This window comes from Lissotriton helveticus, chromosome 2_1 (genome assembly GCF_964261635.1).
Source record: "Lissotriton helveticus chromosome 2_1, aLisHel1.1, whole genome shotgun sequence".
NCBI lineage: Eukaryota > Metazoa > Chordata > Amphibia > Caudata > Salamandridae > Lissotriton > Lissotriton helveticus.
The window spans coordinates 97,163,325-97,176,310 of NC_136059.1; the positions used below are offsets into that span (position 1 = coordinate 97,163,325).

At 45.6% G+C, this 12,986-nt stretch overlaps 1 protein-coding gene across 1 annotated transcript in view; it reads right to left on the bottom strand.

Annotated features, from left to right (window-relative positions):
• The window catches only part of LOC144817756 (sialoadhesin-like), a 252,600-nt gene that overhangs the window by 99,901 nt on the left and 139,713 nt on the right, over window positions 1–12,986 (bottom strand). The gene's annotated exons all lie outside the window — the stretch shown is intronic.

The window sequence follows — 12,986 nt, forward strand, 5'->3', positions numbered from 1 at the left end:
GGAGTTTTCTCTAACAGGGAGGGCTTTATATCAATGTCAGTAGCGGGACAGTCCTTGAGATTAGTATTTTGGCAGTCTTTAGAAGAAAGGTAATCCTTAGAAAAGTTCTTGGAAAAAGTCTTAGTTTGTAATCCATGGAACTTCTTGACGTGAGACAGGTGCACCCAGCCTTTGCGGCCTTCCAACTTCACGGCCGTGCGGGTGGTCAGAAGGACTAGTCTGGGCTCCTTCCAGCGGGGCTCCAGCGGACTTGAACGATCAAAGTTCCTTATCAGCACGAGGCTTCCTGGGGTAATTTCATGCGGTTTCACCTCGGTGTTGTCTGGAAATGCAGCGGCAACCTGTGAACGACAAGAGTGTAGGGCAGACATCAAGGAAGCTAGGTAATCTGTCAGCATATTACTTGAAACATCTGTAATACTGCGGGGTCTAGGTGTACCCCACATGTTAGGGGGGCGGCCGAATACGACCTCGTATGGGGACAGACCTGATCTGGAATGTGCAACCATCCTCATGAAGAATAAGGCAACTGGCAGGGCAACTAGCCAGTCTACACCTTTCTCTTTACATATCTTGGCAATGCGGATTTTCAGGGTCTGATTATGTCTCTCTACGAGACCGGCTGCTTCTGGATGGCGCACACAATGGAACTTCCACTGGTACCCTAACAAAAGGGAAACATGCTTCATGAGCTCGGATGAGAATGGCTGGCCGTTATCAGAATACACGACCCTAGGGAGTCCATAGCGGGGAAAGAATTCACGAACCAACTGCCTGGCAGTGGTCGCGGCTGTGTAATCTGGAACTGGATATGCCTCTGTCCACCTGGACAAAGCACATACAACTACGAGGACATACTTGAAACCTCGACATCGCTCCATCTGAATATAATCCATCTGGAGGACTTCAAAAGGGTGGTCAGGAGGCTGGAATCCACCTTGTTCCACCGGGACACTTTTACCTGGATTAAACTGACAACATATCATACAGGTACGGACTTTCTGCTTGGCTGCAGCTCGTAAATGCTTGTTGAACCAAATGTTCTGGATACTGTCTAACATGGCTTTTTCTCCTAAATGTGCAGGACTATGTGCGGTATTAATAATGACTTGAACCATAGAGTCGGGGAGAAACCATGTGGCTTTTCCCTTCGTCACCCATCCTTGATCCGTCTGGACCCCTCCTTGTTCGGACCATTTCTTGATTTCTTCGGGAGTGGCATGTAACTGTATGTCTATGACATCTTGTGTAGGGTCCTTAACTGTCATACAAGTAGTCTGTTCTGGAGTGGATGTCTGTGTCTTGCTAACGGGAATGTCTGGAGTCTGAGCTGTGAGTTTGGCTGTGCGATCTGCTAGATCATTACCTTGGGAAATAATATCAGTAACTTTCGTATGTGCCTTGCACTTCATGATGGCAATAGCTGTCGGTAAATGTATTGCATCTAACAGAGCTTGAATGAGGAGACCATGCTGAATCTTGGTTCCATGAGAAGTCATGAAACCTCTCTCCTGCCAGAGTACTCCGAAGTCGTGTACGACTCCGAATGCATAACGGGAATCTGTGTATATGTTAACTTTCAGGTTCTTGGCACGTATGCAGGCTTGGGTCAGAGCGACTAGCTCTGCTGCTTGAGCGGACAGGGTGTCAATACGATGTGTTTCTATAACTTCGGTTTCAGTAGTCACTGCATACGTGGCTACTAGTTCTCCTGTACTGGTTCTCATACATGAACCGTCCACATAAAGTGTCAGGTCGGGATCAGGTAATGCAATGTCTGTCAGGTCTTGTCTTGGCTTTGTCATAGTGTTAACAACTTCCACACAGTCATGTGTGGCAGGATTCGAAGTAACTGACGGTAACAGTGTAGCAGGATTTAAAACGTTGCAGCGTCTGATTTCTATGTGTGGCTGGAACAGTGTCAGTTCATAACCTGTTAAACGTGCAATTGTCAAGTGCTGAGTCTGAGTTCGGTTTAAAAGAACTTCCACGGAGTGTGGAACTTGTACTGTCAGGGGATGTCCTAACACTATGGAATCACTTTGTCTGATAGCTAGAGCTGTGGCTGCAACTGACTTGAGGCACGCAGGCAGAGCCTGGGCTACTGGATCTAATGTGCTCGAAAAATAAGCACAAGGCTTGTACTGTCCTGCTTGATCTTGTGTGAGAACAGATAATGCAGTACCATTACGTTCTGTAACAAAAAGTGTAAAAGGCTTACTGTAGTTCGGTGTTGCTAGGACAGGTGCTTGACATAAGGCTTTCTTTAACTCATTAAAACTAAGTGTATGTTCAGATGTCCAAGGGAGGACAGTCGATGTGGCTGCCTCCTGTGTCGTTAACTGTATCAGTGGCTTGGCTAGAAATGCATACTGAGGAATCCATTGTCTACAATAAGAAGTGAGGCCAATAAAAGCTCGTACCTCCTTCTGGGTCTTGGGCTGTGGAAGACTCGCTATCAACTGGATACGGTCTGGTGTCAACTGCCTACCCCTCTTGGACAGTAAGTGTCCTAAGTAGACCACTTGCTGGACACAGAATTGAAGCTTTGAATTCCCGGTCAGGGAACCAGGGGACACCTTGTGCCCCATCTCGGCTAGAAAATACAGGACTGTAAGTGACGCTCGCTCGCAATCACGTTCAGAACGGGCTGTGATCAGTAGATCATCGACATACTGGAGTAGGGCAGTGTCAGTTGGCATGCGGACATTGTCTAGTTGTCTCTTAAGTGCTTGACTATAAATACTAGGACTTTCTGTGAAACCTTGAGGAGCTCGTGTAAATTTATAGCTTTTTCCATTTAAACAGAAACCAAAAAGGTACTGGCTGTCTGGATGAATGGGGACACTGAAGAATGCGTTCTTGAGGTCGATTACAGTGAAGAACCTAGCTTCGGAATCAATGGCTGTCAATAGTGATGAAATATCTGGGACTACTGGGTACTGGGGAATGATACACTTATTAAGTTCTCGAAGGTCAATCACTAATCGATATACTGGAGGATATATAGGAGAATTACATACATTGGAGTCAGTTTCTACAACCACTCCTTGAGAAATGAGCTCGTCAATAATTTTGGATAAGGCTGCTACAGCCTCAGGCGGTAATCTGTACTGTCTGATTCGTGGTAATACAACACCTTGCTTGAGAGTCACACGATGGGGTGTGATTTGCATAAAACCTACATCAGTTGGACCTTGCGCCCATAAATGCTGCGGGACGTTTAACAATCTTGGATCAAAATCACGTAACACATAGTAACCTTTGAAGTCACGTAAAAACAAACGAATTCCCTCTGGGGAACAACAAATAACTGCACCTAATTCTTTCAATGTTTTAATACCTAACAAATTCTCTGGACATGACTTGGTTAGCAATAAATCGGTAGTACGGGACAATGGACCTACTTCTAGAGTAACTGGTTTTGAAATCTCGTTAACTATTGGCTTTCCTGAAAATCCAAGGGAAACATTTCTAGAGCCTGAGAGCGGAGCCCCTGGAACCTCGTCATGACTGATAGTAGTCCTACTTGCCCCTGTATCAATAAGAAACTTTCTGTCTTTCCCTAATACTTGACTGTGTACATAGGGACCCTCTTGATCTACAGGTATCTCGATGAGAGGCAAGCCTACCTCCCTCTCGAGGCTGTTTCATGAATACTGCTGATACTCTGGATACTCAGTCTGAGCATACTGGTACATTTGCTGTGTAACATGCTGTGTTGCAGCGATAGGCTGCGATACTGGGACTGTCTGTTGTGCATTCTGTGGTGACTGAGAAGTCTGTGAGACTTGTTCTGGTCTGGGCGGACGTGGTCTTTCTTTAGTCTTACCAGTAGCTATGTTGTGTTTCAGAACTGCACACTCGTTTATATAATGACCTGGCTGTTTACAATAATTGCAAGTCCCTTTAACGGGAGCTGCAGGATGACTGACTTGATTCGGACCCCTCTTCTGACTGTCTTGTGGAACAGATTGTGCAACTAATACTTTCATTTTCGTGTCTTTCATACGTTTCCTTTCGTGTTCTTGCTCTTCCCTGATTCTGTTCTGGTGATACTGGAGCATCTGTAACATTTGGGACGGAGTATTTGCTTGCCAAGTACTTTCGACTTTCAAAACTCGATTTTTAACTTGTGGACTTGAATTCTCGACTAGTTTAGTAACAAAAAGATGAGGGTATGACTCGCTACTTGTCTTGAGACCACTGTTTATAATAAAGCATTTCTCGAATCTAGAATAAAAATCACTAGTATCTTCATCTTGTTTCTGTTTGCAGGCTGAGATTGCATCCCAATCCCAATCTTCCTTTTTCGTGGCTAATAATCTTGGTAAGACCTGAATCAATAACTCGGGCAATTCTTTAACTTTCGGCCCTAGACCGGTACCTGGTACTCGTGACTTATCTTCAGCTTCTAGAGCTGTCCAATCAATCTTTTTCTCTCCCACCTCCCATTCTTTTTCCTTGAGTTTTTCATATACCCCTGCGGGCAACAGGACCTTTAGCATTTTAATGATATCTGGATACGTGTATTCTCCCATACGGAGCATGTCTTTTAATTCTCTATGGAACCCTGCTGGATCTTTGTCGTGACAGGGAATTAACTTCTTCATCTCTAAGAGTTCCATCTTTGTAATAGGGGTGTAAACAAATACTCGTTCTAGTTCACCACCCGGTGTCCTAACTGGGTGTACTTCTCGTAACGGATTCTGTCTATCTATGTAGAATCTTTTACTGTCTGGAGGTGAGACATGAACAAAGTGCGGATTCAGGAACGTTCTGTATTTGTGGCGCTGTTCTAGAATGGTACTAATTAAATCGGTACCTAGACCTTTCCATTTATACTGGAGTAACTCGTTCAGGACATCGTGTAACGGACCTGGATCAGAATGTTGACCCTCATAGAGTGTAATGAGGTGCTGGATCATATACATACCCACCAGTCGCTGCTCGGCTGGGGGCAGTTTCAGAAACATTTGTGCCACTATTTCGTCTGGAAAAGTGGTAGAATCAGTAATCCATCGGACTGCTGATCGGACTAGTTCTTGTTCGTGCATAGTACTAAGTTCACTATAACCGATTCGTGATTTCAGAATGTGATCGGTAGCTTGAAACACTTGTTCAAGATTCTCTTGTTCTGGTACTGGAGGGAAGAAAACTTTCTTGTGTTCTAGGCGTGAATGTCGGTCGGGAAGTCTAGTTCTACCTACATACGCTATTCTGGTCGGGTTCTCGTCGTCTACCTCTTCGGTATCGGAGTTATCTTCTTTCTCGGACACTTGTGCTGCTTTACGTTTCTCGTGTAACCTTATTATTTCCTTGCGAATTTTCTTGTACATACTCTCTATACTACTGAGTGTCCTGTGTTTACCCTCGGCTATGTTATCACTCCACCTTGTCAGAACTTTCATTTCGGTCGGATCTTTGGTCGGATAATCTTGTTCTCTTATTAAACAATTTATTAGAAACTTCAATAGTATGAGCTGGGTCTCAGCTTTCCTTAGAGACATGATTTCGCCAATACTTTCTGGATCATCCCCTGTACGGATGAAACGATATATTCTGTCTAGATCTTCTTTCATATTCGGTAGGGTGTCCAAGTACTCGGTCACCCGTCTTACACGCAATGAATATATAACCATATTATCATCACCTGGGACTGGATCATAACGGCATTCAGTAAGAGCTCGCTTGATTTCTGCAACGGACTGATATTTGGGCGTACGCTGTAACGCACGTTCATGTAGTTCAAGTAAAGTTACACGTTTGTGTGGCGGCGGGGTTCCCGGAGGACCTCCCCCCGCGGCTCCTAAACTAGAATCATCGACTGATACTCTTCGTGCTGGCAGAGTGACCGATGTAACGGGAACTTGTACTGTGGGCTGGACCGGGGGTACCGTAGCAGGAGCTGTAACAGGTGCCCCGGTGCCTGGAGGAACAGGAATTACATTATTTACAGGAGCAGGCGGAACAGGATTTGCATATTCTGGAACTGTGTCGTCCAAATAGGACGAGAGAAAAATTTCAGCTGCGGTCGGTTTGTGACGTAGCTTAGTCGGAACTAATGGTGGCGGAAAATTACTGGATGCTTCTGGGGTTGCTTTTTGCAAGCCCTCGGCAAGAAGAGGATACATACCCTTAATGAGGGCATTTCTCTGTCTGTCTGACTGTTCGGTTTTAACTCGTTCACCTATTTCGATCAATTCCCTTTCTTGGGCTCTTTCTGAATATTCTCTACTTAATTCTGACTTTCTGATTTCTTTTTCGGTTCTTTTATGAGATTCTTTGCGCCATAACTCGATGGCATCTTTCTGTGACTGTCTGGCTTTCTTTTTCCATAATGCTTCTTCTACTCGCATGATGCACTCGGCATCCCATGTGCCTGATACAGGCCATCTATACTTCTCGTCTAATTCCTTGGTGTACTCCACCCATAAATCTAGATATAATATGGCACTTATGCCATGCTTATGATACATAAAATGACCTGGACTGTCCCTAGGCGGGACAGGAACTGCTTCCTCGAGCAGACCTTTTCTAGTTCTTAACTGACGTAACTTTGAGAACAGAGGCATGACTAGACTGAAATCTGGACACAATACAATACACGATAAACACAATAATAACTTTAAAAGAACAAATCATTCATACCACGACATTGAAAACACATGGAATAACATGAAAAATAACAGTTCGGACAGACTACTACCTGGAATACTGAGAACAGAACACATGAATTTCTCGAGAACAGAACTTACTAGAATGACTAGATGCACTGCTTAAAACAGTACAGAACTTACCGGTCCCATAAAGAGACACGTCAGGACCCGCATCCACCTAGGTGGACACTTCGTGTTGGATTTGCGTACCCAAACCCACGGACCAGAGACAAATTAATTGACCCTGTCTAGATACTACCCCAGCAACGGTACTCACCGGGCAGCAAGAACGGAAGGCCTCGGACTGGACTGGACTGCTACGACGACGGACGGACGGACTTCGGACTTCAGTTACAGGTGGGCCTCCGGATACCTCGGACCTTGGACTCTCGGCTTGGGCTCTGGTCGGGAATTGCCGCGTTCCTCCACCGCCTCGTCTGGATGCTGGACCGCAACATCCGTCTCCTCCGTGGGCCTGAGGGATACTTGAAGCAGAAATATCTGCACGTGCACGGTATGGTTCCGTCACGGCTGCAGAGGGTCAGGGGGCTTGCGTGGCTTCACCGGCGCGTGGGGAAAGGGCAAGTCCCTATTCGGGCGCCATTTATGTGGTAAATAAATAATTAATTACCGGTACTATTTTTCGGGATACAATAATAACAGATAGCTCAATAAATAAGGGTCAAGATTCGAGGTAGCTGGAGTTTACAGGCTTTAATCAGGCATAAAGGACAGGAACAGGACAGCCTGCATGGGAACGGGATGGCAGCTGCCGGGGGCAGGATCTGGGAAGGACGGTAACTTTTAATAACAGTGCACAAATATATATAGTTAAACAGAATACATTGCATTCAATTACAGTAGGCGTAGCAGTAGGCGGGGTTTGTAGCAGTCGCGAAAGATAAGGGCTGAAATGAGGTAACAAGAGGCGTGTACAGGGCGTATACATAGACATGTGATGCAAACGTAACAGAAGTGTCATGAACTGGGCGGAAACATGGAGGGGGCTACCTAAGGAGCCGGGACCTCTAACCTAGTGGTGCGCGCAAACTGGCAATGACGTGTTATCAGGGAGAAACTGGGGGCTATGACTCCTGCGCTAGAAGAGGAGACATAAGTCTGGAGTGTCAGAGCGACATGTACCTAGGCATATCTGGTATCTGGTGTTTAGAGAACATGTTGATAGAATCCAAAAGTTATCAGGGCAAAGGCTACTTGACTCTAAGACTGGTGCATACATTTATTCTTCATATATTGTGTGTGCGGGGAATATTCTATGAACATTAATACAGTATTTCTCTTACATGGAGACAGTAAGGCTAGACCATGACGGAAACTATTGATGCGATTCAGTAGCTTAGGAATGCAGAGAAGGAGAGCTGGACTGATAACTAGAATCATAACATACTCTTGGCAGACTGAGAGGCAGAGCCAGGCCGAGCCGGGCACTGCGAGGCAGGAAGTAAGTGAAGGGTCAGGGATACAGGTGGGGGCTGCATCGCTCCCTGGAGAGGGTTCAGGAGACAGGAGCTGAATCGGAGTCCGGGCCCTTTTGAGGCCTAGAAACGGGGACATTTCAATGCATTAACGTGCACACTGTAAAACGTGGCAACGTAGCTTTACATAGGCCTAATATTCGTTGTATTCACGAAGACTGGAAACTGGCATACTAGAGATGGACACAACTATAATTGCGTCTTTAATCGGACATAGGGGACACATATGCATATTAATCATGCACATATAACATAGGAGTGGGGAACACGTAGGGGCATAGAACATGGCAAAATTTACTTTTCCACAGGCTGACTTGTACGTATTCTCCTCCGCAGTACCATTTTGTAGGTTCAGAAATGTGTAAATCAGTACGCAGGAATAAAGGATAAAACAGTGCTGGATTCCTGGGTGGTCCATTCTGTGAGTCTGTTGCACAGCAGCAGGGCCGGCTTTAGCAGTGGTGGCGCACAGTGCGACCATGTTTTTTGCCCCCCCCCCAGTCAATGACCACCTCCGCCAAATTCCCTCCCTAGTACCCTTTAACAGTCTACATAACACCTCTCTCTCAGATGCATTTAATACATTTTATAGCGTCACTCATAAAAGTAAAGGCAGGGCCAGCTTTAGGGCGGTGCGACCGGTGCCACTGCACCGTGTGTTGACTTCGCATAGGGGCGTCAAAGCACCTGCTGTCCCGTTCCTGGCCTCTAGCAGTGTTCAGGCAGCAATTAAAATGTCAATAAAGCTCTGGTGATTAATGTTCTTCCAGGCGAGATCTGAGTTTTGTCTAATGGAGGTTTTGACTCGAGGAAGTTGTTATTCTTGGTTAGGTAGTGCAGAGGGTTGATAGGCCTGTTGCACAGAACGCGTACTGTGCAGATCACAAAGTGAATGTAACGTAAACAGGTCTGTGGGTTACTGCATTTGTCAGAGACTTCCTTTTGTTAGTTGCAGTTTACAGTGAGCTAATATCTGTCATCAAAGAACTGCTGGCAGACTTCAAGGTATACATTAGAACATATGGGTTTTAACCCCAGACTTTCATTATTCTAATGTTGTGAAAAGGAATCACTTCTGTAAAAATATGTTCTTGTCATTAAAGAGAGCCCCAATCCATTGTGTTACATTTTAAATTCAGAGTTTGTGCTTCTCCAGACTAAGTACTCTTCAACTATACTGCCTACCAATATGGATGACATGTGAATTCACCCCTTGTTATCCTTTGTCTTATGTAACATGTCCTATACACTGATTTTCACACCTATGATTGATGGTCTCACCAGAGTCCAGCAGTTAAACGTACTCTGCTGCACTCCCACAACAGCACTGAGAGCTTCCCGATTGCTATAAGTCTAGCCGTATTTCACTGTTGCTAACAGACCGACAATTTCTTTCTTAACTAGAACATGCCACCCTCATGACGCCTTGACGCAGGAGTACCTCCCCACGTGCATCCCCTTAATGTGGATAAGAATATCTATGTAATGGCGTGTGTCCATATGGGCATAAACTGGAAAGGAGCAGTTCAAAGGTAATGCTGGGCCGGGTGAAGTATTTGAATCTCATGGAGGGCGGTTCTTTCTTCTGCCACACATTTCAAAGGCGGAGGCCCCCTTCAATTGAAGTGTGTGGAGGATATACTCCCGATAGCACTGCACATTTAAATAAGACAGACAGTTTTTTTGCTTTACTATATATACATAGTCTCAAGTTACTGTTCCAATAAGTGCAAGGCTTTACATTTGTTATATAGGAGCAGCAGGAGTTCTAGAGTTCCTTTGCAATCCGGCTGCCTTCCACACCAGGGGACAAGGGAGGGTGGAAAGATAGAGCGCCCCAGGGACATGCAATCCTAGCTAAACTTATTCTACTGATTAATTAATAGGAGGAGCTGAGGAGCAGGAGGCGGAAGTTACGTGTGCACGGCTGCTCACAAACACAAGCATGCACTTGGGTACTGCTGCGCGTGTTGTCACGAGAGTAAGAATTCTTAATCCCTGCATGCATGAAACACTACACATGCCGTTACTGGGTCCCTCTCCCTGCAAAAGGTGGGATTAAGGAACATTGCTTGCTCGATTAAATTTAAGAGAACAAAACAGAGCACGAATGGGTCATGGCCTTCCTGCGTTAAAAACAAAAGCTTTACCTGTGAGCTTATAAACCGAGCTTGCACGTGCTTAACTATTTATTGAACACTCACTGTAAATTGCCAGTCCTGAAAAGAAGATGTTGTTCATTGTCACTGGTTTTCACAAGAGATTTGCTAAGAGGCAGTGTATTCTTCTTTGGAACGTTGTGAGATGTTCATGATAACTTTTTGAACACCACAAATTTTGCGAAGTTTAAACAAGTGTAAATGGCCTTCCCCACTCTAACGTTCTCCGTTTTTACAGTAAACCTAATGCTGGTGATACGGGTGTAAAACGAAGGTTTGGCAGAAGCTTGGCATGGCCATACCGATCTTCTGCCCAACCTTCATTTTACACCCGTATCACCAGCATTATGTTTACTGTAAAAACGGCGCACGTTAGAAATCAGACATAAAATATAAGCCAAGCCAAGGCCTTCTCTCAGGCTTCTTGGCTGCCGTGCAACACTGTCACAGAACGGACCCCACAGGAATCCCTCCCATGCCAGTCCCAACACCAACGGCCCTTCTAGCTAAACTTACCTTACGTGGGAAGAGGGTCCTAACTCCATGGGCCACAGCGGCCGCTGGAGCCCAGAGCTTTCACTGAGCTGCTCTACTAGCCGGGTCTGAATGCCCAGGTGGCGGGGCGGAGGTTTGCCCCGAGAGTCAGTCATCGCAGACACTAGACAGCCCATTACAGCCCTGCCAAGTCTCACGCATCAGGCGTTAGACTAAAGCATTTCAGTGTGATGATCCGCATCACTGCACTTAAATGCAATGTCACGCATAAATGGCATACCCTGCCAAGGGATGTATGATGTTACAACGCGATAAAAATGATCGTGGTACATCACAACGCATCTTTTACAACGCAAGTCGTTACCACGACTTGCGCTGTAGGGTGCTGGACTTAGGAATAGTAAGATTTACTATTCCAACTCCACCTTACGTACAGTAGGGAAGGTGTTGGAATAGTAAATCTACTATTCCTTAGTCTAGAGCGCCCTCCAGCGCAAGTCGTGGTAACGACTTGCATTGTAAAAGAAGGTTCGTAATGACACTGCGGTGTTTTGACCGCGTTGTAAAGGTTGTTTACCCCTGCCAAGGCTGTCATGAAGATGTGGCGCTCCTAAATAATTCAGCAATGCTGTGTGATTTACACTAAAAACTAAAGTGACAGCTGCGCTCTGGCAGGCCTAATGTTCCCAGCAGGCTTGAGGGCTGGCTTTACTGAGCTGCAGTGCTACAAAGTAACGATAGGCTATTTCCGACGCGATGGCACCGCATTCCCTCCATGTGGCTGACATCAGGATAGACAGTTCCCAATGCCTAAGGCTACGTCAGTACTCGTGACACAGACTTAAAATTAGCGCGAGCACTATGTTGGCTCAGGCTGCAGTTCCTCATTATAATGTTCTGGAGGCTGCAGTAAAATGTTCACATTAATGATTTTCCACGCTGCAGCGACTAGACCAAACACCATGGACCACAGTGGCCGCTGGAGCCCAGAGCTTTCACTGCGTTGCTCTACTACCCGGGTCTGAATGCCCAGGGGGCGGGGCGGCGGTTTGCCCCGAGAGTCAGTCAACGCGGCCACTAGACGGCCCGTTAAACTGAAATGCCTCGGCTCGCCAGGTGAGTCAGACTGTTAATAAAAATGTGCTTAGTGGCATTCATACTTTTAATACTATATGACTCGCACTCCACTGTAGATTTCGCGAGACAACATAAACAGCACCCTAGCACACTCTTGGCTGCTGCCCGGCTAATTATGTGCCATCCTGAGGCCCCTCAATGAATGCCCTGAGCGCGGCTGTCCTAGACCTTCGTGTGCCAGGTACTGACTTCGGCATCTCATCTGTGCTGATTACACTGCATATTTGTGGGGCAGGTGATGGCGCCACATCTGCCCTGTTAATCGGGACACCATTGATTGCGGCACTGGGATATAGCCCCTCCTCCATGCAGGCTGAGAGCACCGTGTTGGTCTTCCTCATACCACAGTGTACAAGACCTCCCAATACTTGTACCCAATGGCGCCACGAGACCCAGTTGGCTGCTAGGGCAGGAACAGTGGCTTTGAGCTAAGCAGGGTAATTGGGCCCCTCTACCTGGGCAGGCTGAGCATTGATACTACTGCACTCATATAGCAAGGGCCCGCTGTCAAAGTGGTGGTAACAGTTGACTGTTGTGAGAAAATGTCACTCCTAGTCTTTGAAATGTCACTCATAATTATATTGAAATTATTAAAATGTCACATCTAGCAATCTGAAACCTTGGCAGCTATGAAATACTAGTATCAAGACTTGCTCTTAAAGCAAAAATGTTTTGCTTATAAATACGTATACTACTGCTGGGACGTTAATTATTTAATTAAATGGCTACAACATCGCCGAAATTGACATATTGATTGATCTGTATTTATTGTACTGATGTGACCTTATATTACAACATGGTGATGGTCGCTGTATTCTTTCTTCATTCTTTGATACCCAACTAACATCCTTAGCATTGCGATATTCGTGTCAAATATTTTGACATCAATTTATACATCAAAAGATAATTGCTTTTTCTTGACAATTATCACGCTCAGTAAACAAAGATAACGTTTTCTATGTGTTAGGGAAATGCGCAATAAATAGATTCCAGTCACTACACGGGGCCCGCCAAAATACCGGCCATTTTAATTATGCCTC